This window comes from Marmota flaviventris, chromosome 2, assembly GCF_047511675.1.
Source record: "Marmota flaviventris isolate mMarFla1 chromosome 2, mMarFla1.hap1, whole genome shotgun sequence".
Taxonomy (NCBI): Eukaryota; Metazoa; Chordata; class Mammalia; order Rodentia; family Sciuridae; genus Marmota; species Marmota flaviventris.
Window position 1 is genome coordinate 62,538,785 of NC_092499.1, and position 15,052 is coordinate 62,553,836.

Below are 15,052 nucleotides of genomic sequence, written 5' to 3' on the forward strand. Positions count from 1 at the left end.
CTCTCAAAAACAGAAACTTGCACAAGGCAATAAATTCTATGTTCACCATGGGCCAGTTATGTGAGATTCGCCCTATTAATTCCTGTGAGTGGACATAGTTCCTGGAGTCTGGACACTTTAGTTTTTAAAGTATCCACTGATAACAAAACACCAAAGAATTTATTGTAAGTGTTCCAAGGGTGGAACTGATTTTTTTAAAAATATAGTTGACCAACAAATAGAGATTACATTTCTACTTCTTCCTTTCTATATGGCCGTGGGACTATTATTTAACTGTTCTGCTCTGTAACTCGCTTTTTTCTCCATTTTTTATTGGTTTATATTAGTTATACATAACTAGAATTCATTTTGACATAATTATAAATGCATGAAGTATAATTTGCTCCAATTCAGTCCCCAACACTTACCCTTACCTCCCCTTCCTCCCTCCCCCTGCTCCCTTTCCTCTATTGTACTGATCTTTTTGCTATTTACTTACATATACCATTTTTTGTTTTTTAATTAGTGTCTCAGGGATATACATAATGGTAAGATTCATATATATATATATACACATCTATATATACATATATATATGTATATGTATATATATATATATATATATATATATATATATATATATATATATGTTAGGTCAGATTCATTCCACTGTTTTTCCCTCATCCTGTCAATCCCCCTTCCTCAATCCCCTTTTTCTACTCTACTGATCTATCTTTTATTCTGATGGACCCCCCCCCACACACACACACACACTCAATACACCCACACCTGTCCCCCTTCTCGTTTTAAACTACCTTTTACATATCAGAGAAAACACTTGCCTTTGACTCTCTGTGTCTAGCTTATTTCACTTAGCATTGTAGTCTCCATTTCCATCCATTTACCAGCAAAGGCCACAATTTCATTCTTCTTTATGACTGAGTAATACTTTCTTTATCCATTCATTTGTTGATGGGAACCTGGTTTGGCTCCATACCTTGTACTGTGAATTGAGCTGCTATAAACATCCATGTGACTGTGTCACTATAGTATGCTGATTTTATGTCCTTTGGATATATACTAAGGAGAGGGATAGCTGAGTCATATGGTTGTTCCATTCCTTGTAACTCACTTTTTAAATCTATGAAACCAACAATAGTTTCTCCTACATGGTCTTGTATGGCAATTAAATTAAGTAATAATGTGTTTATTGCAGGTTTTGACACAAAGTAAGGACTCAATAAATGCTGACTATTAGAGGAAGTACTGCCGGATAGAATGTTGAGTGGGATTTGAACTGATATTAATGAAAGAGCAGGATTTAGGCTGATGGTGTGAGACCTAGAGACATTTAGGAGGAGGAGGAAACTATAATTGTAGTTGGGAATTCAGAATACCTGAGGTCTATTGAGCACACCTGCTGAGCTGGCATGGGCATGTGCCTTGTGATGATTAAAGAAGATTGCTCTCACGATGGCATGACAGTTCAGAGTGACCTTTTATCTCCCATTCTTCTTTCTTGGTATATTTCTACATATCCAATATAGCATTTCCACTGACCTGAATTAAAGCAGTAGTGGTGGTTTTTATAGGAAGAGAAAGTGGAAGTACTCAGCTGAGTTTTAAAGATTTTTACAGCCTTGAAACCTGATGCCCACCTGATTCTCAGCTCTCTTTACTCTTAGATCTTCTTTCAGATCTGATAAGTCTCTTAGAGGTACCTGGCCATGTTTACATAGTAACTGTAGGGCACATGAAAAGGTCACTTCTAACTGTGTGACTACAGAAAATTACTTAATCCCCTGAGGTCCTAACTTTCCTTATCTTCAGAACAAGAATTACAACAAGATTGTCTACTATATAAGGTCATTATAAGAATAAAATGCAATGTCACATGTGTACCACCAAATACCATGCCAACCAGTCATATATACAGGGTTAACAAAAAATGGTACTGTTTATTTATGATGATATGTATTTGAGACTGAAAGTCCTTCAAGTTTCAGCATTCAGAGACTTACTACCACCATTATATTTTTCTTATCAAATTTGGAAGGCTGGGGTTGTGGTTCAGTAGAGCACCTGTCTAGTATGTGTGAGGCACTGGATTCAATTATCAGCACCACATATAATAAATAAATAAAAATAAAGGTTCATCTCCAACTAAAAAATGTATATAATAAAAAATTGTAAACTAGACTCTGTAAGATACATTACCTTAACCATGGAGTTACTTAATATTGAAAAATAATCTCCTCTGTCTCTTCCAATCACAGGTATCCATGCTATAGCATCACATTCATTCTGTAAGCATGCATTTAGCTATTGCTTAACTATGTATTACTATGGTGGACCCTGGGCACCCACAGAAAGTTCATATAACTTAGAAAAGGCCAAAACATTTAAGTCGTTTGTGATAATGTTAAGAGTTGAAAGTTGGAATAGATATTTGATTATAATGCTATTTGTTAAGCAAGTGCAAAATTAAAGTAATTGTAAGAAGAGTAAGCCCTTTAAAAATACATCCCTTCTAGGGCAGCAGAATAGAATAGACAATATGATTGATGTATGTACATTCCATGTATGTATTATATGTAAAAATGCATTCTACTGTCATGTATGACTAAAAAAAATAAATAAACAAAAATTACAAAATAAATAAATAAATAAAAAGACATCCCTTCTAGAGAGCCCCTTTGGAACAAACTCTTCAGAATATGTCACCATGAGTAGTAAGGGACATGGTTACAGGTCATTTTTGAAGGATTCGTCATCTTCTCAGAAAAGAATGATAAAGACTCAATGTCTGGAGCCAGCAGTGGTCCAAGTGGTATTTTGAGAAGAATCCTCTTCTACCCCAGAACTTCTAAAAATACCTTGAGCCTGAAATTTTGGATCAAGGATTGAGAAGATGTTTTACAGTGTTTCTAGAGTAATCCAATTATCTGAGATGCCAAGTCGGCCTGAAACCTCTTGTTATGGTTTAGATATGTGGTATCCCCCAAAAGCTCACGTGTGTGACAATGCAAGAAGGTTTAGAGGTGAACTGATTGGATTATGAGAGACTTAACACATTCAATGAATTAATCCCCAAATAGGGATTAACTGAGTGGTAACTAAAGTCAGGTAGGATATGGCTGGAGGAGGTGGACCTTGGGGGTGTGCCTTTGGGGTATATATTCTGTATCAGTGCTCCATTTGCTTATATCCTGAGCCATTTACCTCTACCACACTTCTCTGCTATGATCTTCTGCCTCACCTCAAATCCCAAGGAATGGAGATGGCTGTCCATGGACTGAGACTTCTGAGACTGTAAGCCCCAAAATAAACTTTTCCAACTCTAAAATTGTTCTTGTCATGTCTTTTGGTCACAGCAGTGAAAAAAAACTGAGTAAAGCACTCCTGTGTAGTTCAGCTATATTCATCAATAAATGCTTAAGTAAGAAAAAAAAAAGGGAAAATGGGGATGGGGGGAAGAAGAAATAGAAACAATACCACTTGCCTACGCTCCATCATTCATAACTTAAACACAAATTTGAATGCCACTATGCGTCAGGCACTGTGCTAGCTATTTGAAACTGACAAATCTCAAGACACTCCTCTCCTTGGGAAAAGTGACTCAAGAATGAATGGCTCCTGCCAACCACAGATCATTCATAGCAATCTTCATTTTTATAGTCCCAGAGGGTATTGGTAGAGGCTTGGAGTCATGGGGAGCATCTTCTTATGGAACAGCAACTGCAGTAGCCCCAGCTCCTGTTACAAAATAATCTACTATTCTCTCTCAAGTCTTATCAGTCCTGAGAGTCATTAGCTCATTTGCTCCTGAGACCCAATCAGAGGGAAGAAAATCTATTATTTTTGGCTCAGTTTCTTTACCTTACTAAGGGATACAAGTTTAATAAATCAGAGCATTCTTCTGGCTTGGTCAGATTGACCAGGATAAAACTAACATTTGCTTCAGGACACATTTTGAGCTGAACAATTCTGTTATATAAAGCTTCTATTTTCAAGAGGGAAGAAATATAATAAAATTCAGCATTTGAAAATGCTAAATATATAAGCTGATACTTGGTCTGCCTTTTCTTATAGAAAGCTAATGTTAGATAATTACAAATTAAACTTGTCAAAATATTCTCAGTTTCTGTAAAGATACTTTTGGGTGAAATAACAAAAATCTCAACCTAGGCTGCATTAAAGACTAAAGAAATTGGCATTGTCATAGAACAAGAAGTAGAAGTACAGGAATTAGGCAGGCTTCCTTGTTGACATTATTCAGTGAAGATACAATGTCAGCAAGGATCCAAGTTAATTTTGTATCTTTGCTCCACCATCTTTTTGTTGGCATCCTTCTCAAGGGAGTAGCACCATGACTGCCTCAGCTCCAGGTATCAACCCGGATACAACAGTATCTACAGGAAGGAGAGAGAGATGGGCTCTTCCCACTGCTCTAGTATTTCAGCCACCTCACAACTCATTGGCTTTTTAACTCAAACATGGCAAGGGAAATGGGATCACACTTGGCCCATTAGTGCCAACCCCAGACAGAGATGGAATCAGTGTTACCGGAAACACCCGGCCAAGTGTGTGTGAGGATCGGACGTCTGAACATGAGGAATTGGAAGGAATGGATGGTGGGTAGAATATAATCAGCTGCAAGAAATAGAAAAGATGATTTACAAGAGATTTAATCCAAAATATCACTCACTTCTCTCCCATAAATTAGTGCATTAGCTGGCTGTGGACCTTGATTCAGCACCTTGATGTTGATGTTGATGTTGCTTGCTTAGTGACTTAGAGAGGCTCCACTTTCCCTCGTGCTTGTCATCTCATGATCCTGAGATGGTTGATCAAACATCATGTCTGTATTCAAAGCAGGAAGAAGGGGGAAATGGATAGAGGGGCTGAATAAAATATGGTGTAAAGTGTGCTGAAATCTGTGGGACACGTGAAAAGTTAGGTTTAGTCTCTCTACCTAGCCGGGGTCTACAGTGGCAAGACAAAATGTAAATAAATATAATCACACCCTGGGGACTACACACAATGTCAGTGCCAAAAGAAGTATGCAAACAACTATTACAGGAGCTGGACACTGTCACAACAGAATAGACATTGCAGCTTCCCATCTCCACCCCCACATCTGGTTGACCTTCCAACCTTGTCACACTCCTGCTCCCTTACTGGGCTCACTTCAGCTCCAGGCAAGCTTCCAGAAATCATGGCATGCACACCTGAAAGGGACAGATCTGTGTCTTCTTGTCCTTTACCCAGACACCACTTTTCTATTGAGAAGACAGTTCAGAGTATCAGATAGAAGCTCTTGGATAACAGTATTGTCCTGGCAAGTGTCCAGGGTGGCCAAGAAATAGCATTTAATGGGTCTGGTGGCAGAGCAGTTGAGGTTTGACTAGATGTGACAGAGGACAAGGACCTCTTTGGCACGGACATTATCAGAGCTTGAGTGGCTCTCAACTCAAGTTTTAGACAGCCAAGCATCCATTGCTGGCAGCTGTCCAATGGCCATGTTACATTTTGTGACCATGAGTTAAGTTTGGAGGGAGTTTATAGAAAAGATGGTAGGTGTTTTGTGTGGATGTGTCTTTCATAACATTTTAAATTTGGTAAGGGCCAGGAATATATATTTCCACCCTCATACCATTGTGCTAACCCCTGGCCCATGATGTGTTTCTTTCTAACTTAGTAACACATGCCTGGAACTTAGCAATCTCTCCATTGCCAAACTATCCACTAGCCTCGTCCTCGTCTCCATCTCCCCAGCTACTGTCCTCCTTGCTTTTTTATCACACACAGATTTTACAGCTCTGGGCCCTGCAGTGCCATTTCAGCTCTCATTCTCTGTCCCCGGCACAGCAGCTGGCACCGTTCACAGTGGCTGTTTCTTCACAGCTTCTGCACATCACTGTCTCCTGGGTTATGTTCCCTAGGAGGTAGAACATAAGTGTCTGTTTTCTTCTGGGCTCTGTCTCAGATCCTGGATCCCATTTTCCACTTTCTGCTTCCTCCAGAGTCTCTTGTACAAATACACAGTTTAAACCACTACTATTGTCTCCAGCTCAGATCTGTCTCCCAAACATCACAAGTGAGTGAGACATCTCTAGTGCATAAACCACAGGTGCACTGAACTCAGCATGACCAAAATTGGAAACAATCACTTGCCTCAAAATGGAACTGCTGTTTTTAAAGGACACCAGCGTCTGTGAGCCAGAAGCCAGTGTATCATCCTAGAATCTTCCCATGTTTGCATTTCATGCCTCAGTCACCCTTGTTAAAATATTGCATGCAAAACTGATGTCATCTATAATCACATCCACATCCACATCCATCATTGTCCATCAATGGATAAAGAAATAGCATATATTTATACACATGCAATGGGTATTCAGTCTGAAAAAAAGAAGCTCCTGTCATTTGTGACAACATGGAGGAAGCTAGATGGTATTGTGTTAAATGAAATAAGCTGAACAGAGAAAGGAAAATAGTGCATGCATGAATTCATTTATATTTGGAATCTAAAAATGAAACAAACAACAACAACGAAAACCAAACACTGGAATACATAGAAACAGAGTAGAAAAGTGATTAGCGGGAAATGAGTACAGGAGCGGGAAATGGGGAAATGGAAGTCCATATCCAATTACAGTTGTGTAGGGTAGATAATATGCCTAGAAAGCTAATATACATCATGAGAACTAGAGTTACAATATGTACTGAAAATTTCCTAAGAGAATAGATTTCAGGTATTTCTACAATTCACCTAAATTAATAAATAAATTTGAGATGAAGGATAAATTAATTTGCTTTATTATATCATTTTTTTCACTATTTATAAGTGTATGTATATATATATATATGTATGTGTGTGTATGCATATATATATATATATATAAACATGCCTTAAAATATATAAAAATATTACCATCTTAATATGTGATATACCTAACACTTTCTTCAAATCCACCACAGTATGTCATTATTTGGGGCCTCCTCTATAACAAATCTCCATTGCCTCTTCCCCTCCAAGCCAGTCTGAATTAGTTGCCTGCTTCTAAGATCCAAAAGCAGCAATAGTACCCAGCCCCTTCCACTATAGAATTTATAATTAGGTATTTTAATTATGGGTTTCTTTCATGGATCATAGTAGGCTGTGATTTCTTCCAGGGCAAAGACCCTGCCAAAAAATTTTTGGAATTTCAGTAGCCAACATATAGTAGTTATGAATTTTTTGCATAAATTAGTCAATAAATAGCTGACATTTTTGTACTATAAAAGTTCATTAACACATTTTAATTCACATAGAAGAGAAAAAAGGCTACCTATAGTTCTAGCACTTAAGCTGAGCTACAGTCACATTTGGGTATATTTTCTTATTTTTTTCTTATGGTTAAGATTTACTATTACCTAAACATAATCACCTTGCACTTATAATTTTGAATCCTGCTTTTCCACTAAGAATATTTTATTATTGTTAAATATTCCTTATATCATTAAGAAAAATGTTTTTGTTCCTTATTACAAAATAGATACTTGCTGATGATAATTTTACAAATATAAGAAATTTAAAGAATAAATAAAAATCAACCATAATCTCACTGCTCACAAGTACAGCTATTAATGTAATGTTTAATAAAATATTAAACATATATTATACCTCTTATTATGATAAAATACATTTTCATGGCAGGACTACATTCTATACTGCTTCAGATTCTTTTAGGAATTATGAAATCAAAAATTTTCTGTGCCTTTAAAATATTTTCCAAATGTTTTAATAACTGCATAATAGTTCATTATATGTTTGCTCCATAGTTTATTCAAGTTGGAATTTATGATTGCTTTCAATGTATTGAAAATTGTTACAAAGAACAATTAAATAACATCTGTTTGGGTTTCACAATGTAAATTCCTGGTAGTAAAAATTAATCTATAAAAACATGAATATTTTAAAGACATTTGATAAATATTGTCAAAATGCCTTCCAGAAAGTTTTTATCAGTTCATCCTCCCACCAAATAAGAGAAGACACCCCCCTGATATTTCCCCCAATACTGTTTATCTGACAGTTTATCTGTTTATCAGACTGTTTACTGTTTATCAGACTGACAAATACTAAAAACCATAGACATATCTCAGCTCTTACTGTTTTATTTATTTTTATTTCTTTCACTACAAATGAGATTGAAACCCTCAATAATTTTAAATTGCCATTTATAGCTTGGGTTCTTTTATGAATTCCTTGTTAATGCCTTTTGAGATATAATTTTTAATGGAAATACTACCATGATTTGTATAAATTCTCAATACTAGAATGGTAATTTTATCGATACTTTTCAAAAATATTTTTTCTTAGCTTATTGTTTCCTGTTTAATTTTATTAATGATTTTTCTTAATATGTAGATTTTACTATTTATGTATTAAAGCCACTATTTTCTTTCATGATTTCTTCTACTGATTTTAACCTTAGAAAGGGCTTCACTGTCCATAAATCAAATATTGAGTTATTTTTTCCTCCTAGTATTTTTATGTTGTGATGTACTTTTATATTTAATGCTTTTATTTACTTGAATTTATTTTGCCATGTCACATGAGATAAAGATTAAAATTGAAGAGAATTTTTTCTTTCAAGAGTTAAGCAGGGGGCTGGGGATGTGGCTCAAGCAGTAGTGCGCTTGCCTGGCATGCGTGCGGCCCGGGTTCAATCCTCAGCACCACATACAGACAAAGATGTTGTGTCCGCCAAATACTAAAAAATAAATATTAAAATTCTCTCCCTCTCTCTCACTCTCTCTCACTCTTTCTTTAAAAAAAAAAAAGAGTTAAGCAGTTACGTAAACATGATTTTTAATAACATAAAAATTTGCATTGAATTTCATTTCAAGACAAGATTGCTGCCAGGCTCAGTGGCACACACCTATAATCCCAGTGGCTTGGGAGGCTGAAGCAGGATGATTGAAAGTTCAAAGTCAACCTCAGCAATTTAGCGAGAACTTAAGCAAATTAGGGAAACCCTGTCTCAAAATAAATTAAAAAAAGGGCTAGGGATGTGGCTTAGTGATTAATTGCCCCTGAGTTCAATCCCTGGTATCAAACAATAAAAATTAAAATAAATAAATAAAATACATGATTGCTAAAGGGAAGTCAGGATGATGTTTCTAATGAAATAAAATCTCCTCATAATGCAATTTGGAACATGGGTGAAGGTCTGGGATCCCAAGAATTGGCGGAGGAGTGGGGTTGAGTATGAGTCAGGCCCTGGGAGCATAAATGAGTTCCATTTCTGGATGTATCTTTAGCAGGTGCAGAGAGAAGAAGCAGGACTGTGGTTATGGAACCTCTCGGACTCAGGCATGTAACACATAAACAAGACTGACTTAGCAATGCCCAGACACCATATTGCCACTTCCATTTCTATGGATCTCTATAAATACAATAAAATAGGTATTAGAGTAGATGGGGAAATGTTAAATTTAATCCAAAATCTAAATAAAATTTAATATTTAAAGTTAAATAAAAGTAGATGAGAAACATATTATTTAATTTGTATCACTTCACACCCAAACCTCAATCCTGACCCCATGTTAAGCAATAACTAATATGTCCACACATTGATAAATATTTTAAAGACTACAGGAACTCCATACAAACTGAATGCAAATTCGTCTCCAAAAACCTAGGCTGCCTTAAGTAATATGTTTCCTCAAATGTCAGAAGAGATTTTCCAAAAGGAAAAGGAATCACTACTGAATCCATCCCCTTCACCAAGGGTGTGGACCAAAAGTATCAATAACACGATGATTGTCTGTCTTTACTTGACGGATCTGGGTTTTGTTTGGGAAGTCAAGTGCAGGATCCAGCACCACATGGCAAGGACCTCTGGTTTGGTTTGGCAGGCCACAATAAGCTACCGTGCCTGTGCAGAGTCCTGGGAAATTGTCCTTCTGCCTGTTTTAGTCATCATAACAGAAGAGACTTTATGTCTCATAATATCAGCAATGCTGTGTAAAACTGAGTGCATCAGCTAAAAGAGAAAAAAGAAATATTGTAGCTTCACACATGCACATGTGTACTCCCACACACACACACTTGGCTCAGCTTTACTGATGAGATCTTGACTTAGCAATCAAACAATGTTATAATTCATGCAATTTATGAAATATGCACAAAACTGCACTAAATAAGTAGTTGTCACAGAAACATAAATCCTTACACTACCAAGTCACAGCCTATATACAAATTATCTATATTTTTCTCTTAAAAAGGGGAGCGGCATACACAAGCTGGAAAGATCTCAAACCATATTGTAGTGCAATGCCATTGTGTTGTATTTTGAGGTTTCCCACTTGACTTTTCAGTTTTCTTATCAATTACTAATTGTTTCCTAATAATGATTTCTTAGCTTTCTTTCCCAGCCAGGTTACCAAGTCCCTGAGTGCAGAGGCTGCACCATCTTTGTCCTGCTCACAAGCCCAGCTCAGTGCTTTGCCCATGAAAGACGTTCAGTCCAATCCCAGACTAGGAAGTTTAACAGGTATGTCTATTCTGTGGTGTTAGATGGTTCTTAAGGCAAATAAGGCAAAAGCTAATATATGATGACGATAAAAATAACTGGTACCAGGAAAAAATGAGTTAGCTGCTTTATTCAAGAATGATAATATATGGATTCTCAGGCCTCTCACCTTTGGAAGGGAAAGAGAAAACAGAGGAATGCAGACTTTTTAAGCTGGTTGTTAATACTAATTTCTTGTCATCATTCTGGATGAGTACAAGGGTGGCCATCTTTGTAAACTATTAGAAGCTTCCAGAAGCCTCTTCTCTCAGTGTTCCAAAAAGGTCAGATCATGGTGTTTAGGGTTTCAAGAGTTTTTACTCAAGTTTTATTTCTAGCAACTAAAAGTGGAAATTTTGTCCAGCAGTAATTGAAGAACTTTTTATTTTTTACAGCTTCATTGAGGTACCTTGAAAATTATATAGATGTAGAGCATTTCACCATCTGGAAACGTTTCCTAATGCCCATTTGCAGATTGTGGCTCCCACCTCCTGCCCTAGGCAGCACTGATCTGTTCTGTCTCTGGAAACTGCCCTTTCTAAACACATATATAAATGGGAGCATACACAAAATATTCAGTCTTTTGCATCTGGCTTTCCTTCACTTCATTTATGTTGTCACATGAATTAGCATTTATTTCAATTGTTGATTATTATTCCATTGCATTGATTGACCACATTTTGTTCATCTATCCTCCATTTGATAGATATTTAGAAAGTCTCTAGTTTGGGGCATATGAATAACATTCCTATGAACAGTTGCATCTGTGTTTTTCTGTCAGACATATGTTTCCATTTCTCTTATAAAAATTCCCAGGAGTGGGAATAGTCATATGTTACTTTTATGTTTAACTCTGTGTGTGTGTGTGTGTGTGTGTGTGTTTTGCTGGGAATAGAACTCAGGGTCTCCTGCACTTAAGGCAAACACTCTACCACTGAGCTATACCCCCAGCTCAAATGTTTAACTTGTTAAGAAACTGCTACACTATTTTCCAAAGTGATTGTATTATTTTAATTTCCCACCAGCAATGCATGGAGGTTCCAATTTCTCCACATCCTTGCCAACTGCAGTATTGTCTCGCTCTAGTGGATGAGTAATGGTATTTCATTGTGGTTTTAATTTGCATTATCCTAATTACCAATGATATTGAACATCTTTTCATGTTCTGATCTCTCTTCCTATATGATCTTTTGTGCAATATCTGTTCATATAGGTTCTGTCCATTAAAAAAAATGGATTGTTTCTTATTATGAGTTTTTAATATATATATATATTAGATACAAATCCTTTATCAGATGTGTGAGACTGTGGCTCATCTTTTCATTTTGTTCATGTTGTCTTTTGAAGCAGAAAAACTTCAATTTTGATAAAATGTCATACATCAAGAGTTCTTATATTATGCCAAATTAAGAAATTTTATATAGCTATAATATTTAATATTAAAATATGCATAAATATACTATATAAATATTATGTTTATTTTTATACTAAATATACATTATGAGGAAAGTTAGTAACAAAGCTTTCTCTGTTCTCCCCCAGACCTACTTTGTAATTTGAGTAGAAGCCATGGTAATACTGTATGAACTAATGTTAAGTTTTTCAAAGCCCACAAGGAAAGAAATCCACTACATGTCCCTAGCCTTAGAGACTCAATCTGACACCTGGGTCACAGTACCAATGCAAGCACACTTCCTAAACAAGCTTTATTTAATTGCATTAGTTGAGCAAACAAAACTACACTGACACTCTTCTGCCTGCCGTATTGATTTCCTTCCTGTGCTGTGCTTCCTGTTTGTGTTTTTGTCATTTTCCTTTGTGCAGAAGGTGTTTTGTTTTTCTATTTTTTCCCCCCGCCTCTGCTGAAGTTGTCACAATGTGAGAAGGAGACCCTCAAATCCCCAGACACATGCTTTCCAAAGAATTGCTGGATTTGTTGCTTTTTCATTGTGCTGACAAGAATTATCTGCCTGCCTTTTTTGGAGCGCACATCCATGTCAGGAGCAAAAGCATCACTGATATAATGTTTTATGCTTCTGAGGAAGCTTTTTCATTAGTGCTTAGCATACTGAGCAAAAAAAGAAATGTGGTGTTGATCATATAAGCAGAGTCCCCTTTCCATGTGGTAAGGCAGGGTTTAAAAAAAAAGTTATAATTTTGAATGCCAAATTCAAGAGCACTCTAAAGAGGCATCTGGAAGAATTTACTCCTTCTTCTGAATCAGCCATCAGTGGGCAGCAATTGCTGACAAATGAATGCTGGGAGTGATCCTGGATGAGAAAGCAATAAGGGGAAAGGGAGAGGGGAGTTTAGTGAGGCTAAGAGTGGAAGCCAGCAGAGAGGGGGTGGAAAAAAGCACGTCATGAATCATGTTCAATGTGATATGCATGCTGTGGGTGTCAGGGTGGAGACCTTGAGCTTGACTTGGAGTAGAGACACATCATTCTCTGAGATTAAGGGATAAGAGGGAAGAAATGTTGTTGCTAGGGATAAACTTGTTGCTTGGGAGGAGTGAAAAAATAGAAACCATCATGTCTGATGGAATTCATTTTACTTGATGAGGTAGGAGATGAGGTCATCTGAAGAGTTCAAGGAGGGGAAGGAGAATGGTGAGGTCTTGGAATTATCTGTGGAGGAGATGACAACTAGAGAGAACAAAGGATTAGTTAAAAGGTCAGTGAATAAGCACAACTCGAATGAGCCATAGATTGTGAAGGCTAAGTGGTTGTCTCCATCCACACCTGATAATAGTATTTAGGAGCAATGAGAAAAATGGATTGGCAAAGTATTGAAGTTTCCTGGGGGTGAAGCTGACCCAATAATACAGGAAGGAGATGTATTTGGGTGGTGAATTATACCTTCCAAGATGGTAGCTCAGCTCACAAAGGTAGGCTAGAGGGTGTTGATACCAGCAGTTGCCAAACTTATCTAGATATAGAATCACCTGGGAATCTTTTAAAAACTTCAAAGCCCAAGACACTTCCCAGGTGCATTAAATCACTACCTCTTAGAGTGGGAATCAGGAAGAGATATCCACATTGTTTGAAGCTCCCCAGGTAATTCTAACATAAGACATATTTGGGATATTTTGGGTCCATATATTAGGACAGTGGTCCTCAAAATGTGGATTCCAAACTAGCATCATCACTGTTGCCTGGGAAGTTGTTAGAAATGCAAACTCTTGAGCTCCACCCCAGAGCTACAGAATCATAACTTCTGAGAAGGTGTTTCATCACGCTATTTTAACCTTTGTGAGTTTCTGATGCCTATTAAAGTTTGGCAATCACTGAATTAGGAGGAAAAGAAGGTGTGCTGGTCCTGGTGAGCCCTTTGAGAGCAGGTGTAGTGAGGAAGCTAGAAGGACCTGCACACTTTGATAATAACACATTAGAGATTATGACTAGCTTGGGATCAGGCCTCAAAAAGCTCATGAAAGTTAAAGGCTAGCATGTTGGATTGTCATTCACATATACGTTCAAATATTAAAGAAGTATGTTAGGACTTGGGCATGGTAAGGAAATTTATGATTCAGACCATGTGTCTAGATATTCAGTGTTTAAGAAAGATAGAGAGTGGCAGAAACATCAATGGAGAAATGTTCTTTTGTACATGGCAGAGAAGTAGCACAAGGAGGCCGAGTGAATCCAGACCCAAAGCACCGTGTTCTTTCTAGGAGCATGTGGGAAAAAGAGCAGCCGCCACCCAGGAGGAGACTCTGCACATCTGGAAAAGGTAGGCTTCCCCTAACAGTGGTAGAAGGACATTGACAAGAAGAAAATGTCGAAGCATTTATTTTCTGTAGAATGGTGGCTTAAGAAGGAAGAATGGAAAGGGTCAAGTGTTTGGAGAGAGAAAGGTTGAGGGTGGAAGGAAACAGAAGGGAGTGTAAAGCTACAGAAGATGAGAGAATAACAGAGGATAGATGTTTGGTTGTATAAGGGTAGGGGAATGCAGGTACCATTTGTCTTTTGGGCATCAGACATGGATTACCAGTATGGTGCAAGTGGTAGTTAGTCCAAGATAGTCCTCCCATCATACCTGGGGAGCTGAGTTCCTGTGCAGTAGAATCTAGATGGAATTCATTTTACTTGATGAGATAGGAGATGAAGTCATCTGAAGAGTTCAAGGAGGGGAGGTAGAATGGTGAGGTCTTGGAATTATCTATGGAGGAGATGACAACTAGAGAGAACCAAGGATTAGTTAAAAGGTCAGTGAATAAGCACAACTCGAATGAGCCAGTTTCCAGCAAGGCTGCTATGTGATGGGCAGGTCAGCCACCAGGACTGGTGAAGGGTCTCAAGCTGAAGAGAAGGTGTAGAGCCTGATATGTGATTAGCTTTTCTACATGGGTGATATTCATACCTCAGTACTACACACCTTCTCCTACCCAGCAGGGAGCTATGCCTGCCCAAATTATTTACTCCAGAGCCCAGTCATTATCAAAAGGGACAGCAGGACCAGAAGAATCTTAAAAACTTTTAGATATTTCTTATCTTGGCTCCGACTGA